The 14,621-nt window shown below is 41.0% G+C and overlaps 1 long non-coding RNA gene across 1 annotated transcript; it reads left to right on the forward strand.

The window, feature by feature from the left end:
• Positions 1-5,204: 5,204 nt before the first annotated feature.
• LOC111843868 (uncharacterized) lies at positions 5,205-11,889 on the forward strand. The gene is made up of 2 exons (XR_002838263.2): positions 5,205-5,407; positions 11,485-11,889. It is a non-coding gene; the product is annotated as an uncharacterized lncRNA (long non-coding RNA).
• The last annotated feature ends 2,732 nt before the right edge of the window (positions 11,890-14,621 follow it).

A 14,621-nucleotide genomic window follows, 5' to 3' on the forward strand; every position in this document is an offset into this window, starting at 1 on the left:
TAAAGTACGATAATTGCACCCAAATTCTTTCCGTCTACTACCCCCCCCCCCTCAATAATCCTCTTAATGGAGGCACAGAATGGTGTTCTAGGTCAGCCGGCAAATGCAGTGAGAGGACCCCCCCGCCCCCCGCCTTATTTATTTCTGTGTATATTTATTTATTATTTCTTCCTGAAATCCGTGTCGACCTTAGTGAGCGCCCTCACCGGAGCAGGTCCATGCCGGCATAGCTGCCTACTCGGCCCGACCGGGTCCCCAGTGTCACTGAGTAATCTGAGCACCGTCTCTGCACGCTACCGCCCCCTAGGAAGCTTTAATGCGAAATGTGATCGCCGCAGATTTATAAATAAGAAATGCCACGTCTGGAGGGCTTACTTTGCACTTACTGGCCAAAACCTGTAGGAATTTAAATTAGGTATAGAACCAGAAATATATACTCTCCATTTTTATACATACTTATATATATGTCTGTCTGATTGTCTTCCTTTTTCTGTACTGGGAACATTGACACATTGCACGCTCATGCTAGGAGGGTAGTTTTTTTTTCTTTTCCCAAGTTATGGCATTAGTTGTCCCTGGAAATGACTTTTAAAATAACCAGTTTAAAAGTGGTAAGTTAAATGAAGCAGAGTGAATTGGAAATAACTGAGGAGTGCCTCTGTTAACATAGATTTGCTGCCCTCTTAGAAATGCAAATAAATATTTACGTCAATATGTTTTCTTTAAACTGGATCATTCTTGGTTTGAGCAAATTCATTTTGTTTATGCAAATGATGCTTGCCGTTATCCGAACTTTAAAATATATATATATTCTTGGTATATTTTCCTGGAATGCAAATCACAATCAGAAATGCAGTTCAAGTTTATTAAATCACATGAAGGCTGGACATAGGTCTTCGTCATATTTGCTTAATTTTCTGCGAATTAACATATGCTAACTCAGAACATGGCTTACAGAGTTTATCTAACATAAACAGTCACTTATTCGTTAAAATTACACAGGCGTTTTCTTCGTTTCTCCCATGTCGGAGGGGCACTTCGATGCAATATATGCTCTCAAGTATCTGCTGTTTATTAGTGCATATTGACAGCTGCAATTACAGCAAAGGTAGATGGTGCATTATTGAATGCTGGTGTTTTTTTTTACACAATAGATCTATATGACATCATTTCAGGAAACACTCTCAAAGCAATTTCCCAAACATTTATTTTCACTACTATACCGATTTTTCAGACAATATTGAAATAGCCAAGGGCAGGGGCAGATATATGAGATCATTATCTTAGCCTATTTGTCATAGTTTAATAAATCATGCAAAACATGCTCTCTAGGCCAAAATAAATTGCTTGTACTACAAGTAACACATGTCATGGTGTGGAAATTTAAAACCCCAAAAGCAACAGATTTGAGTAAAGAAAAATTAATACTCTGAAAAGGTATAAAAATGGACAAAATAATTTATTTTAGCATTTAAATAGACACTTATCAGGGGAATGGGCATTTTTACACACAATACATGTTTAAACTTATTTTATAATGGTGTTATGTTGCAGGTTTAATCAGCAGGAAGAATTTGCACAGAACCATAACGTATGTGGAAAAACAGAACGAGCGACAACTGCTTTGGGTTTTCACAAATATCTTATCTTAAATGACATAAAGTTACTTATCTGTTGTTTTTCCATTGTAAGTTAATCAGAAGTTTCTGAGCAAAATGATTGTTGTATTAACCATTGGTGAGAAGTTCCGTTTGTACACAAGGCACTGAGTACAGACCTGCTAAGGGCAATTTCTGAAATGCTTCAGCAAGCTAAGAATTCTTCATTACTCTACATTACTCTACATTACTCTGCTTTACTGATTGCAGGCACTGAAGTAAGCCATGCAGGCAGTATCTCTCATCTCAGGGACTAAATGTCTGGAAAGCAGGCGGCTGCTTTGTATCATCAGCATGGCTTTATCCTGTGATAGATACACGACCCTTTGACAGTGCAGATAGTCAGTGCAGTGCAGTGCAGACAGTCAGTGCAGTGCAGACAGTCTGTGCAGTGCAGACAGTGCAGACAGTCTGTGCAGTGCAGACAGTGCAGACAGCTTTGCTATCGCAGCTGCCGAATAACAGTTGTGTCACATGAACAGGCCTGGGTTTGTTGATTCTAGGGCCCCACACAAAAAGCCAGTTTACCCTCACTGCCCCCCCCCCACCCCCAAGGATGTTTCAAAAACGAAATAAATAGCTAGCAAGTAGATTCCGGAGATCCCAGCTAGCTGCTTAGCAGAACATGCTGCCTCAGCATCTCCTAAATGAAGAAGACACTTATTTAATGTTTAGTGTATTGACTGTTTGTGGCCAACAGAGGGCCCCCAAACCTCAGGGGCCTATGCAAGTGCACGGTTTTAGTGGAGGTAAAGACCACCACTGCACATGAACAAGACCTTCATCCAGACACCATCAATATATATTGGCACTGCAGCAGCCGGGAAAGGGATATTAATCATACCAGAATTCATTTAAGGTCACACTCTCAGACGAGCAGCTGCGTGTGCAAATGTACTCACCTTTGTTCTGGCTGGGCTAATTATGCGTAGCACCCTATCGAAGGAAGTGGCCAAGGTTGAGGGTCGAGGACTGAACTGTGTCCAGTGACACATCGCACGCTAACATTAGCCAGATGTTGCATTACCGTTTGAAGCACAGCTAGTTATGGTAAACGTTACAGATGAATCCCATTGAGCTGCCACTGGAAACCCTCAGCGGCACAAACCCAGAGGAGGGCCTGTCGCCATACTGGTCCTCCTGCGAAATATGAGCTTGTATGATCAGCAGCTGCATGGCTCCAGTGTTTCTGCAACTCTGCACATTCAATCGAATGAGCAGATTAAGATCTGTGATTTCGGTCCCCTTTGTTGAAATGATGTCAGCGATCTGGGTTATGACACGATAAAAGTACAAGCAATCAACAGAACTTAGAAATAGAAGCTTTTTTTCTATGCCGTTCTCGGAAACTAATAACAGTATCATATCCATTACACATGCTTATAACATGCAATTTCTTATCTTTATACATACCTATAACACACAAATTCCTATTTTCATACCTGCCTATAACCTGCATATTCCTATCTTTATACATGCCAATAACATGCAAATTCCTACATTTTTATATGCCTATAACCTGCATATTCCTATCTTTATACATGCCAATAACATGCAAATTCCTAGCTTTTTATATGCCTATAACACGCATATTCCTATCTTTACATGCCTGTAACATGCATATTCCTATCCTTTTATATGCTTATAACATGCAATTTCCTATCTTTTTACATGGCTATAACATGCATATTCCTGTCTTTGTATATGCCTATAACACGCAAATTCCTACCTTTTTACATGCTTATATCATGCATATTCCTGTCATTTTGCATGCCTTTCACATGCATATTCCTGTCTTTGCATGCCTGTAAGATGTATGTTCCTTTCAGTATCTGATTTCTATATCTTGTTTCTGACCTTCAGCATCTAGCTGTTACATTGACGCTTTTACTATTTTTCAGTCGGTCAAATTTAATTTAGCATGGAGTATATTTACAAACAGGCCCTTGTAAGTCCCTCACAGATGAGGACATTGGCAGCCAGTCTGTGAGGTTCATCCTGCAGTTAGAGTTTTTTGTCACTCTGACTTACGTGAACAACAAGGACCATTGTTCTCTTGTATGTCATCAGCTGTCCTGGCTGTAGTGCCCATATTTATATTTTGGCATGTTCATCTTTAATCAGACCAAATGACAAATATCTTGTTATTGTTTCTTATTCACCAAATATGGAGAAAAAGCCAATGATTTCAAGAGAGACATCAGCTCAGAAGTGATATGCCTGCTTATTCGAAGTTCATTCAAACGGCCAGTTATACAAATTAATGTCGGAGAAGCAGCCGTTGATTCATTTCAGATTCACTGTAGCAGAATGATGCCATTTGTTGCCATAATGAAGGCGATTACCTTATAATTTGATCATTTGTTTTCCCAGGAATATTACTCTAGCTTTTTTTGTGAAAGAACAGATTTTCCTGACATTAAAAAGTTATTTGTAAAGAAAGGCTTTATCATATTGGAAAAACCTCATTTGAATCCAGTGTTAGAGAAAAAATGGCCCCTTTGCACTGGGAGCTTCATACACCCAACCCAGGGGGCCGTTAGGGATTTTGGCCCCCATGAGAGCATATCATATTGGGCCCCCAACCCAAACTAATCCAATTATATTTCAATTTTTTTACAGGTCCTGTCACTTAGGGGCCCTTGGAATTGTCCTAACACCCCCCCCCCCCCCCTTTACGGCACCCCTGCAGCCAATAAGATAAAAGGAGGATGGCCTTTTAACCACAGAGGGGCTTAACTCTATTTTTTCTTATATTAATATCAGCATAATAAGACTAGGATATTCTTCATCCATTCCTTTGAACAATCACAATCCGCTTCATTTTCGCTCACTTTTAACGTTGCTTACATGTCTGTTTTCAGCTATTTCAATGAGACCCAAAGTACAGACGGGTATTTAAATTTAGCACAAATGGATGTTTAATGTTTAATGCGCTAAGACAGCATCCAGAGCAGACAGAGAGGTGTCAGCCTTAGGGTAAATCGATGTGCGATGTTTATCAGTTGCGTTGGTAAATGCTCGGGGAGATTTAGGCTGACAGCATTTTAAGGCGGAGACATGAGTGACTGTGATATATTCCACTCGGCGATTTGTCGTTTAATTACGGCACATAGAATAACATGAGGTAGGAGGTCAAAGGTAACTGTGCTTCCCCTTTTAAAAACCTAGGTTTTATTCACAATATTTTCCCACAATACATTTCAAGTTTACAATCATGGTCATTTTGCATAATCCATTCTTGAAAAATAATTCTTTTTTTTTTGATACAGAAAGGGATAGACTTTTAATATTTACTGTTAATTTTAAAATGATAAGCTGAGATATACACTAAATACAATAAGTTATGCATTGCTGGTAATTAAGCGCTTTAACTTATTATGGTACAAATGACACGGTGTGCAGTCTAACACTGATGTCCATTTGCTGTAGTGAGTTCATTTAAGGATTTAGTGAATCCTGAAGAGTGGAAAGCAATAGGTGCATTTTTACCTTACACACATAGAGGGAGCTCTTGTCACAGCAGTTGCAGAAATAAGGTTCAAAGGTTTATGTGGGACGGAGAAGTCCGGCTGGCTGGCTCTGATTTGAAACCTCTGTGTGCTCACTGTGTGGTTAAGTTGCATAAGTCTGTCTCCGGGGCATCTGAGGAAAAAATGTAGACTTTGCAAATGAGGGATTGTATTTGCAGCCTCGCTCCACTGGAATATCTCCCACCTATTCTGCAATCGCAATAATGGGCAGTAAAGGTAACCCTGAATGCCGGGCCTTTCTTCCGAGCGGAATGCATTGCTGTTACCGTTAGCATTCCCAGTTACTTATTGTCCTACCCATTTCCAATTTTTAGCAAAACAAGTTAAGCTGATTTTACTACTAACCCCAGAAGGGACATTAATATTTTTAAAATACTGCCCACGATGTCAAACCAATATCTTCACACCACCATGACATCATGGTAGAAAATGTATTCAGTCTAAACCCTGAATTCCTGCATGCTTTTTATGCTAATGTCCAGGCCGATCCCTGCGGATGCTGGTTTTAAGCAGCAGCTGCTGTTGCCTACATGTGATCAGGAAGAGTGGGGGGGGCGTGCATGTGCGTCTGGGGGTGGGGGGCATCCTGGAGGCTGGGCTGGGTGGAGCCGATTTCGGCACCCTGCTCCGAAATGCAATATTACTGCACGCTTGTCAAGTAGCAAAGGCGCTCCGGCCAGACCCTTATCTACAGGCGGGGAAACGCTGCATGAAGCATTTATGTGAGCGCCCAGACGTACGATGTGCTGGGGGGGCGGGATTAGCCGCGTCTCTTTGGGGTGATTTGCTGCAGCGTTTCACGTTGGGGTGGGGGGGTTAATAATTTATATTCATCATAACGATTTGGCTGATTTAGGAGTCTGAGCCCGTAGTGAAACTGAAATCTAACATGGAAATGCCGGCCTTACGTGAGACGGTACGAGTGTAACTCTGATGCCTTATATATCGCCCTGTTTGCTCTTTCAAATAGGTTTTTACATCAGTCTGAGCAATAAAAACTCCAGGTCTGGAAAAGATTATAAAATGTCGATATGTGTAGGTCTAAGGGAGTAATTATGTTTATATGCCTGTAGTTCTTCAGTGCTGTATGTGAAGGAAGTTGACTGGATGTCTTGTAAGTATTTTTAGTGAATAATGCAGTAAAGAAGTAGATGAGAATAACTCATCTCCAGGTAGGATGGTGATCAGATCTCTGCAGTGTGGAGCACAATCTATTTGGGGACGGGAGGACAAGGCATTGATTCTATTTGGGGACATGAGGACAAGGCAGGGATTCTATTTGGGGACGGGAGGACAAGGCAGGGATTCTATTTGGGGACGGGAGGACAGGGCAGGGATTCTATTGGGGGACGGGAGGACAAGGCAGGGATTCTATTTGGGGACGGGAGGACAAGGCAGGGATTCTATTGGGACGGGAGGACAAGGCAGGGATTCTATTTGGGGACGGGAGGACAAGGCAGGGATTCTATTTGGGGACGGGAGGACAAGGCAGGGATTCTATTTGGGGACATAAGGACAAGGCAGGGATTCTATTTGGGGACGGGAGGACAAGGCAGGGATTCTATTTGGGGACGGGAGGACAAGGCAGGGATTCTATTTGGGGACGGAAGGACAAGGCAGGGATTCTATTTGGGGACATGAGGACAAGGCAGGGATTCTATTTGGGGACATGAGGACAAGGCAGGGATTCTATTTGGGGACATGAGGACAAGGCAGGGATTCTATTTGGGGACATGAGGACAAGGCAGGGATTCTATTTGGGGACGGGAGGACAAGGCAGGGATTCTATTTGGGGACGGGAGGACAAGGCAGGGATTCTATTTGGGGACGTGAGGACAAGGCAGGGATTCTATTGGGGGACAGGAGTCCACACAGGTCTGACGACAGCTGCCACAGAAATGACAGCCAGCGGCCTTGATGGGAGCACTGGGGACACAGGGGACGCGAGAACGAAAACGGGTAAGCCAACAGCTGTGGGCCACATATCAGGTATCGAGCACGTTTACGAAAAGTTTGTATTATATAATGATTCGCGGTGTGGGTAAGGAGAGTGCTTATCCAATATTATTATAATATCTCTTTTTCTTGTATTTTTATTTTTGTTAAATTAAATTCAAAAAGGACCAGCTAAGATTTAACGAAACCTGTAACAGGCAAAAAAGAGAGATGCATGGAAGGAGTAGACAGGTGGACCGAGTGTAAATCATACATCCCGCACACTCTGCAGCTGAGGGGCAGTTTGAGATTATTGCAATAAAATCCTGCGTCAGATGGAGTGGCTGACTGTACCCAAGATGAACGGGAGCGGCTCTGGCACGCAGTAGGTCATAATCCATTATAACTAATTAAAAAACGGGTAAAGTGGAAGTTTTATATTAGGGCAGTATTTCCCAATCCAGTCCTCTGGGACCCGCAGACAGTCCATGTTTTTGCTACCGGGAGCTGGGAGGGAGCAAAAATGTGAACCGTCTGGGGTCCCCGAGGACCGGATTGGGAAACACTGCATTAGCGAGATAAACTATGAAAATGCCACTGCGATAGTTAATGTCTCATTTGGTGTGAAGTCTTTAAAATAAAATGGGTCTTTATTTCCATGGTGGAAGCAGACAGAACGGAATATAATGTAAGCAGTAGTGAAACAATCACTGATAGAAGAATGAGGCCAAATGAGGAGCGCAGGACCACAGCTACTGTGATCTGCTGTGACTGTTGATCTTAAAGGCATGTTTTGCCGATAGTGATATTATTATATTTTCAAATCTTAATTCCCAAACTTCAAAAGAATGAATCCCTTTTTTTAAAGATGCTTATCATCTAATACTGCACACATAAGAAGTACCGATCCTGCAATTATAATAATATCGCTGCATATTAAAAGAAACATTCGCACGTAACGTGATGGCGAAAGAAAAAGTTATCACTTGTCTATATTCCCAAGGCTTAGGCAAAAATGAGCACTGCTACAGATTTGATGTCTTGACCTGTGTGGTGTTGCTGCACCCATCCCCCCCCCCACCCCACCGCCAACCTCCCGCTCTCGATCCTTTTTGCTCCCCCTGGCTGCCTAGCGGAGAGAACTCGACAAAGACACTCGGAGATCCAGGGAACAAAGCTTGTATAGTTCATTATGCTCCAGTTGATGAAATGAAAACAGCAAGGTGGAGAAACCACAGTCCATCAAAAATGTGGGACGGGGTTTCGGACAAGGCTGTTCCTGGAATTATCCCTGCAATGGACTATTTCTGGCATTCTGTTTAAGGACGATTCTTTTAGACGAGTTAGAGGAGTGTTGAGGATGTGTTCAAGCCAAGGACTGTATCTGTTACGTAACAGTGTCTGGATGCGCCTCTAGCACGGTGTCTCCTCAGCGGACTCTGGCCTGATAAAGAGGAGCAGCTTTAGTTACTCCCTTTCATCTCCATGACTCCATCCCTTCTGCAGTTACTTGTTTTGATGGAAGCGGACCCCGCGAGACGGATGTGGCTGCGGCTGAGCTGTCAGAATGAGCGAGCGGCCCGGGACGGATCAGTCCCGTGGGCCCCTTCTTATTTTTCATTATTATTTATCTGATTTTTGACAAGCTATAGGAGCCTAAGTTCAGCGGCGGTTCGGAACGATTCCAGATGAGACGAGAGATGGTCTCCTTCCTCACTTGACTAGGGACTTGTTGAGCATGATTGGCCTAATTAGCAAACAAAAAAAGGCATTCAGTTAAGCTGCACGGTGGTTTTGAGCAGTTGTGGCTCAAACGATCGGGATAAGGAAATTCGTCTACCAAAAAACGCTGTCTGATGTTACCAGGGTTTCTAACTCTCACGCATCTGGCGTGAGACTCACTCTTTCAGACTTGCACGCTCACGAAAGAAATCTTACAGCAAATCTATATAATTGCATTATAAACCTAAAATCAGCTATATCAAAAGCACTGGGATAGTCTGCAAATCCTAGACTATTTACAAGGCAATAAAACTGTTACATACATGTAAATGCGTGTGAATATGTGTGCAGACTCGCTTCAAATTAAAAATCTCACTGCAGCCAGCTGACCAAAGTTAACAACCCTGGGTTAGAGTATCAGGAGCTTAGCTAAACTCAACAATGTGTAAAACTCCTCCTGCTTAATTAAAGCAATGAAAAAGATACTGCTTGTCATTCTGCAAGAACTCTCACATGTGTGGGCAGACCTTAAATACGATCCTGTAAGGCAGGCCTATCGTCTCAGAGGCCTGTCAGCAAAGCTAACATGGAAAGGCTAGTGCATCGACTTGATTTAGTTGTGAATGTTGCCATTTCATAAGCAGCTTTTTATGCTTAATTTATATAGCTGGGGGTTTCACTGTAGCTACACACATGAAGTACCTGCTTTGGGAACAATGACCACAATACAACCTGCTCCAGTACCCCCCCCCCCCTTCCAGCCCCCCATGCCATCCACATGCACCACTGCCTGGATATTATAGAGTAGCCTCTGGCGCAACAGGGATGATGCTCACCCACTGCGTTTCATTCTGTCCCTGTTTTTGTTCCCCACTACTTGTTTCTCTTTAAAGATTTTCACATTCCTTTTCCATGCATCTGTACTCTTTCCACAGACATTACCACACACAGTCACAAATAACCTTGTTTTAATTGTTGTATGGTTCTTAAAATGCATCCTGCAGTGACCTTTTTGCTAACAGTCACGCTACATAAATAAATGAGGATTAATTAGGCTTGTGTATTACATTCTTTAATGTTTTTTTTTTGTTCTGAGTTTATTTACTCCTATTTTCATACTGCATATTACTCAAAGAAGTATGCAAATACAGTTTAAAAATACCTATTTTCCCCAAAAACACTAGATAGATGTAAACAGGGTACATGTTTAAGTACAAGAAAATTCTGTCAGCCATCCAAAGCGATTAGCATGAAGGAGGGATTAAATGATCCTTTGAACTGTCATCTTTCCATCGCAAATCTGTCATGACCCCACTCTTCTGTTTTCTCCTGTTAGACCGAATAGAGTTTTCTGTTTAATCCCTCTGTACGCAGCCGTGTTTAAAGTGGGAGAATTTCAAAATCTCATGCCATGGGTCCTGGGGCCTCACACCTTAAAAACAAAATCAGCACACGGTGTCTGTCAGGGATGATGAGCTGCTCAAAGTGCTCAAGGTGAGCAAAGGGAACATTCTATTGCACCATGTTATCACTCTTTTTTAATTTTTTTTAAGCTTTGATTTTATTTTCAGTATATTTGGTAATATTGTAATAGATTTTTTTAAAAAACACTGTGGATGGTAGTTCATGAATAAGATAAGGATTTTGCATTGATCATAAAAAAATGATAAGGCCTCTTCATTAGCATGGTCCGTCTGTGGCATCCGGAAATTAAAAACTGTTTTAATTGATTGCTAGCTATGTTGGACCAGTCGGCTTAGCTTTGTGTTTGAAATCTCCTCCTCTAGGGCACATTCAGAACGTCTACCTGAGCCCATTCACGGCTTCTTATATAAACATCCTTAAGAACTAGTCCCAGTTTCGACCTTGCTAGAGGCTTTCGAACTTCTGTGAAATCAGTCTTTTTTCCTGTTTCTGTGAATCTCTGAATGCCAGAGATAGATGCAGGATTTCACTTTGTTGGTAAATGTTAGGTTTGGGCCTCACAGTACTTTAGGTACCTTTACATAGGAGACACTGGATAACACTGTTATTGTAATTGCCGTGACTGCAGCCAGCATAATTCTGCGTGCTCCCTTCCGCATGCTCTCTTGTATATATTGTACCCAATTAACAGTGATTGCTCCTGGGATAATGGTATTGCATATGTTGACTTGACAAGAAGAATAATTATTTACAGAAGCACCATCACTTTCCCCTAGAAATTAATTGCCTTTGCATGTCTGTGGAGAGAGACCAAAAGCATTTTTTTTTTTTTTTTTTCTGTCATGCATTATTAATTATTTATGCATGCTTTCTTCGTCAATTTGTCAAAACCCTGTGTTGAAAGTGAATGGTTTCATATGAATTTGCAGTAAAGTAAGAAGTGTTGGCTTAAGTGCTTCTAAATTATTATTTTTTTATCATTGCTATATTTGTTCTTTAATTTAGCTGTTGATGTATAATATACAGCTGCATTACAGTATGGTTGAAATACAACATAGTACTGTACCTTCTTCCTTGTGTATGATGGGGAAGCCTGTAACATCTTCTGCTGATTTAGCTTTAGGTAGAATGAGATGTTATGGATCTACTCATTCTTTTTGAGGATACATTTGCTTGTGTTTTTCATTTGTTTTAATTATTTGAACTTCCAGGGTGTTTTAGAGTCACGGCCTTGCTGGAAGAAAATATTGTGGTTCTTAGAAGAACGAAAAAAGCAATGAGTGATGTGAAATGGAGCGTCATTCTCCGTGGCGTTTGTGAGATGATGTGTCACCTGCACACCCCGGAGTCACATCAGCAAGAGACTGGAGCAAACCGTGTTTATTGCATTTGCAAACGTTAGCATATGCTGCAGAAACACTCTTTGGGTTCTTCTTACTCGCATACTGACCCTCGCGTTTGCATGCCGTCTGAGGTGCACTGCCAGCTGACTTCAGTCCCTTTGAAAGATAACATCAAATTCACCAATAAAATTTGCCATCAGATTTGTCCTTGCAACTGATAACTCTCAGGGAAAAAAAGGGATGAGGCATAAAATAAACCATTCAAGGAAATAACAGGTGCTGCTTCTCTTTTCTAGATGTTTTTTTCTTTGTGATGTTAAGCTTTTGGTACTCATGTTGCACAACACTCAACACTCCTCCTAGTACTGCATTTTTATTGTTTTTCTGTTACGAGCTTGTGTTTTTAAACAAGTTTATTTCCGAAAAGAATAATTTCTTAATCGTTAATTAATAGCGCCTGTTTTTAGCTAAGTGCACACGTGTGTGAGGGATTCCTGAGTTCGTTTTGCAGGGATTGTCCCCATAAAAAGGCATATTCCCATATGCAGCCATTTTCCTGATAAGAGGCTGTAAAACGCCGCTATTGCATAATAAACTGGATTTTGTTTGCTTTTAATACTAGCTTGTGTCTCCCACAGTCCTTATAAACCATTTATTCAGGTGCCCCTTGGTGGCCTCAGCTTGCTCAGATGTGCCGTTCCTGATTAACCACAGTAACAATTCCTCTGCCCCTTCCAGTTACGTGACAATATAACAGAGTGGATCCATAAAGGCTTGCATCAGACAAATATGTTTTCTGGAACATGCTCATGGGAGAAGAAGAAGCTATTGTACGTATCAGACCTCCAGTGAAGAGTTACTTACAGCAATATGACCAGGCCAAGTGCTGTGCTGCTCTGTAACCAACCGCTTGCACATGTGGTTTTACTGCTGCAAGGAATCTGTTTACATGCCATGCAAAACATAATGACAGCAGTTCAAACTAAATACTAGAGGAGCCCATTACTCTTTATGAACAATTATTATCTCAGAGAATAAGTATTGTTACTATGGTATAACTTTTATTTATGAAGTGTAGTACTTCATGAAACTATGGCTATATATGAAATTCAGATATAACACTGAAGTTTTTGATGTGTTCCATGCTTTCACTTTATTGATTTGACCTTCCATTATATGCAGATTTTGCTGTAAACTGAAGTATATTTCAATATTCATTGATTACACTTGCAGTTCTGGTGTTTTTGTTCTGTACTCAGTATTAAATGATAGTCATCTAAAGATGAATTGAAGCATCTACAGTTGTGAGTACTTTTACATTAATTAATTGTCATTTCCTGAAATGGGAAAAGCCCCAAACTATGTCTTTGAGGTCAAGGTGTATCACTGGGAAAGCTGAGAAATGACCAGATCTCTGGTTTCTCATTGTGATGCTATTGGTTATGGATCATTACGTGCTCCTGATTTACTCTAGGTAGCTTCCCAAACTTCTACACTTAACTTGAGTGCTACACACTTGAAACATGAAAACCATTGATTCACCAACCAAACTCAGGTGAAAATTCAATTTTCAAAATAAATGATGACGGTATTTATTTTAGGTACCATACAGGTTTTATACAAATTGCTACTCAGACGTAATGTCACACCTCCTACAGTAAATGGCTTATCCTTCAATTCTGGCCAGGTTTGAGCTCTACCTGTAGGGTAGCGTAATTAATAAAGGCTAATTTGGGCACGGTAGCGATATTCACAACCTATCGATTCACAATCCCTTGATTACGAGCATCCCAGCATTCCTAGCATGTAGGTACGCTACCTACCGGCATGGGAGCGGAAAAGTCAGTGCTCGTGACATCCCATAATATACTTACAACCCTCCCACAAGGACAGTCTTGTTGTTTGATGCATGATGACTTTGGCTTTATAGCACGTAAATCTATCCATTGCTAGATAATAGAATTATTACCCTAGAATGCAATCTCAGGAAGAGAGAAACTAGGTTACTGAATAATGCAGGAGCAATTATTAGGTGGTGGTAATATTTTATATTTAATGATAACTCGTGCAGAACCCCCTTAGCATACAGAAAACATTTCAGAAGGCCTCTGATCCTAAGAACAAGGAGCAGGATGTATTATTTCAAGAGTTTTTCTTATCATTTTTGAATTTTATCTTTGTTTCCAATCATTTATTTTATTTCTGTTTACTACATATGAATGTAATATAAAAAGTCTTGCTAACTAGATTGTCACAAACTAGACTTAGGGAGTCCTGAATATTTTCAAAATGAAGAAAGAAAATATTATTTGGGTTGCATCATTATTTATGATTGGAGTGAAAACATAAAAATATGAGAAGCTACAGATTATTATATCCCCCCCCAGACAAACACCTACAACAGCTGTGGGATAAAGGATTTTCCTTTTGCACTTGATTGTACTCAATACTGGCCTGTGAGAACCACAGTTTTGAAGTTTCACACGCGTGACGTTGCGTGAGGATAGTTAATCGATTTTTTTTTTTTTTTTTTAGGAAAATAAGAAAAAGACAGAGATTCACTCAGGAAAATCCAGCAATGTGTGCAAATGTGAAGAGGTTGCATGGTGGCTTGTGCATAAGCAGGAGAAGATGTGCTCCGCCTTTAGTAAAATGTATTCCTACTGTACATCTGTAACCTTTCTGGCCTGGCCAGGATGAAGTGATCCTATCTGTGCTCACATCTCTGTTTACTTGGAAGAATGGAAGAATCTCTCAAGCACTGCAGATGCATCTGTGCAACAACCACACGCTAACAGGCAACTGCGTTCGTGTTTTTTTGCTGATGCTGGTAGATAATTTTACATGACAGCATGTTAGCATTTTTAGGAAATGTCTTTTTACTTTGGCCCCACCTTCCGAATGGAAAGCAACGCACTACAATTAGGAATAATCAATGCCTTGTGGTCTTTTGGTGCCTTTTTAGGGTGGTGAGACCTAATGAAATACCTCAGAATTATTGATCA

Source organism: Paramormyrops kingsleyae, chromosome 9, assembly GCF_048594095.1.
Source record: "Paramormyrops kingsleyae isolate MSU_618 chromosome 9, PKINGS_0.4, whole genome shotgun sequence".
NCBI lineage: Eukaryota > Metazoa > Chordata > Actinopteri > Osteoglossiformes > Mormyridae > Paramormyrops > Paramormyrops kingsleyae.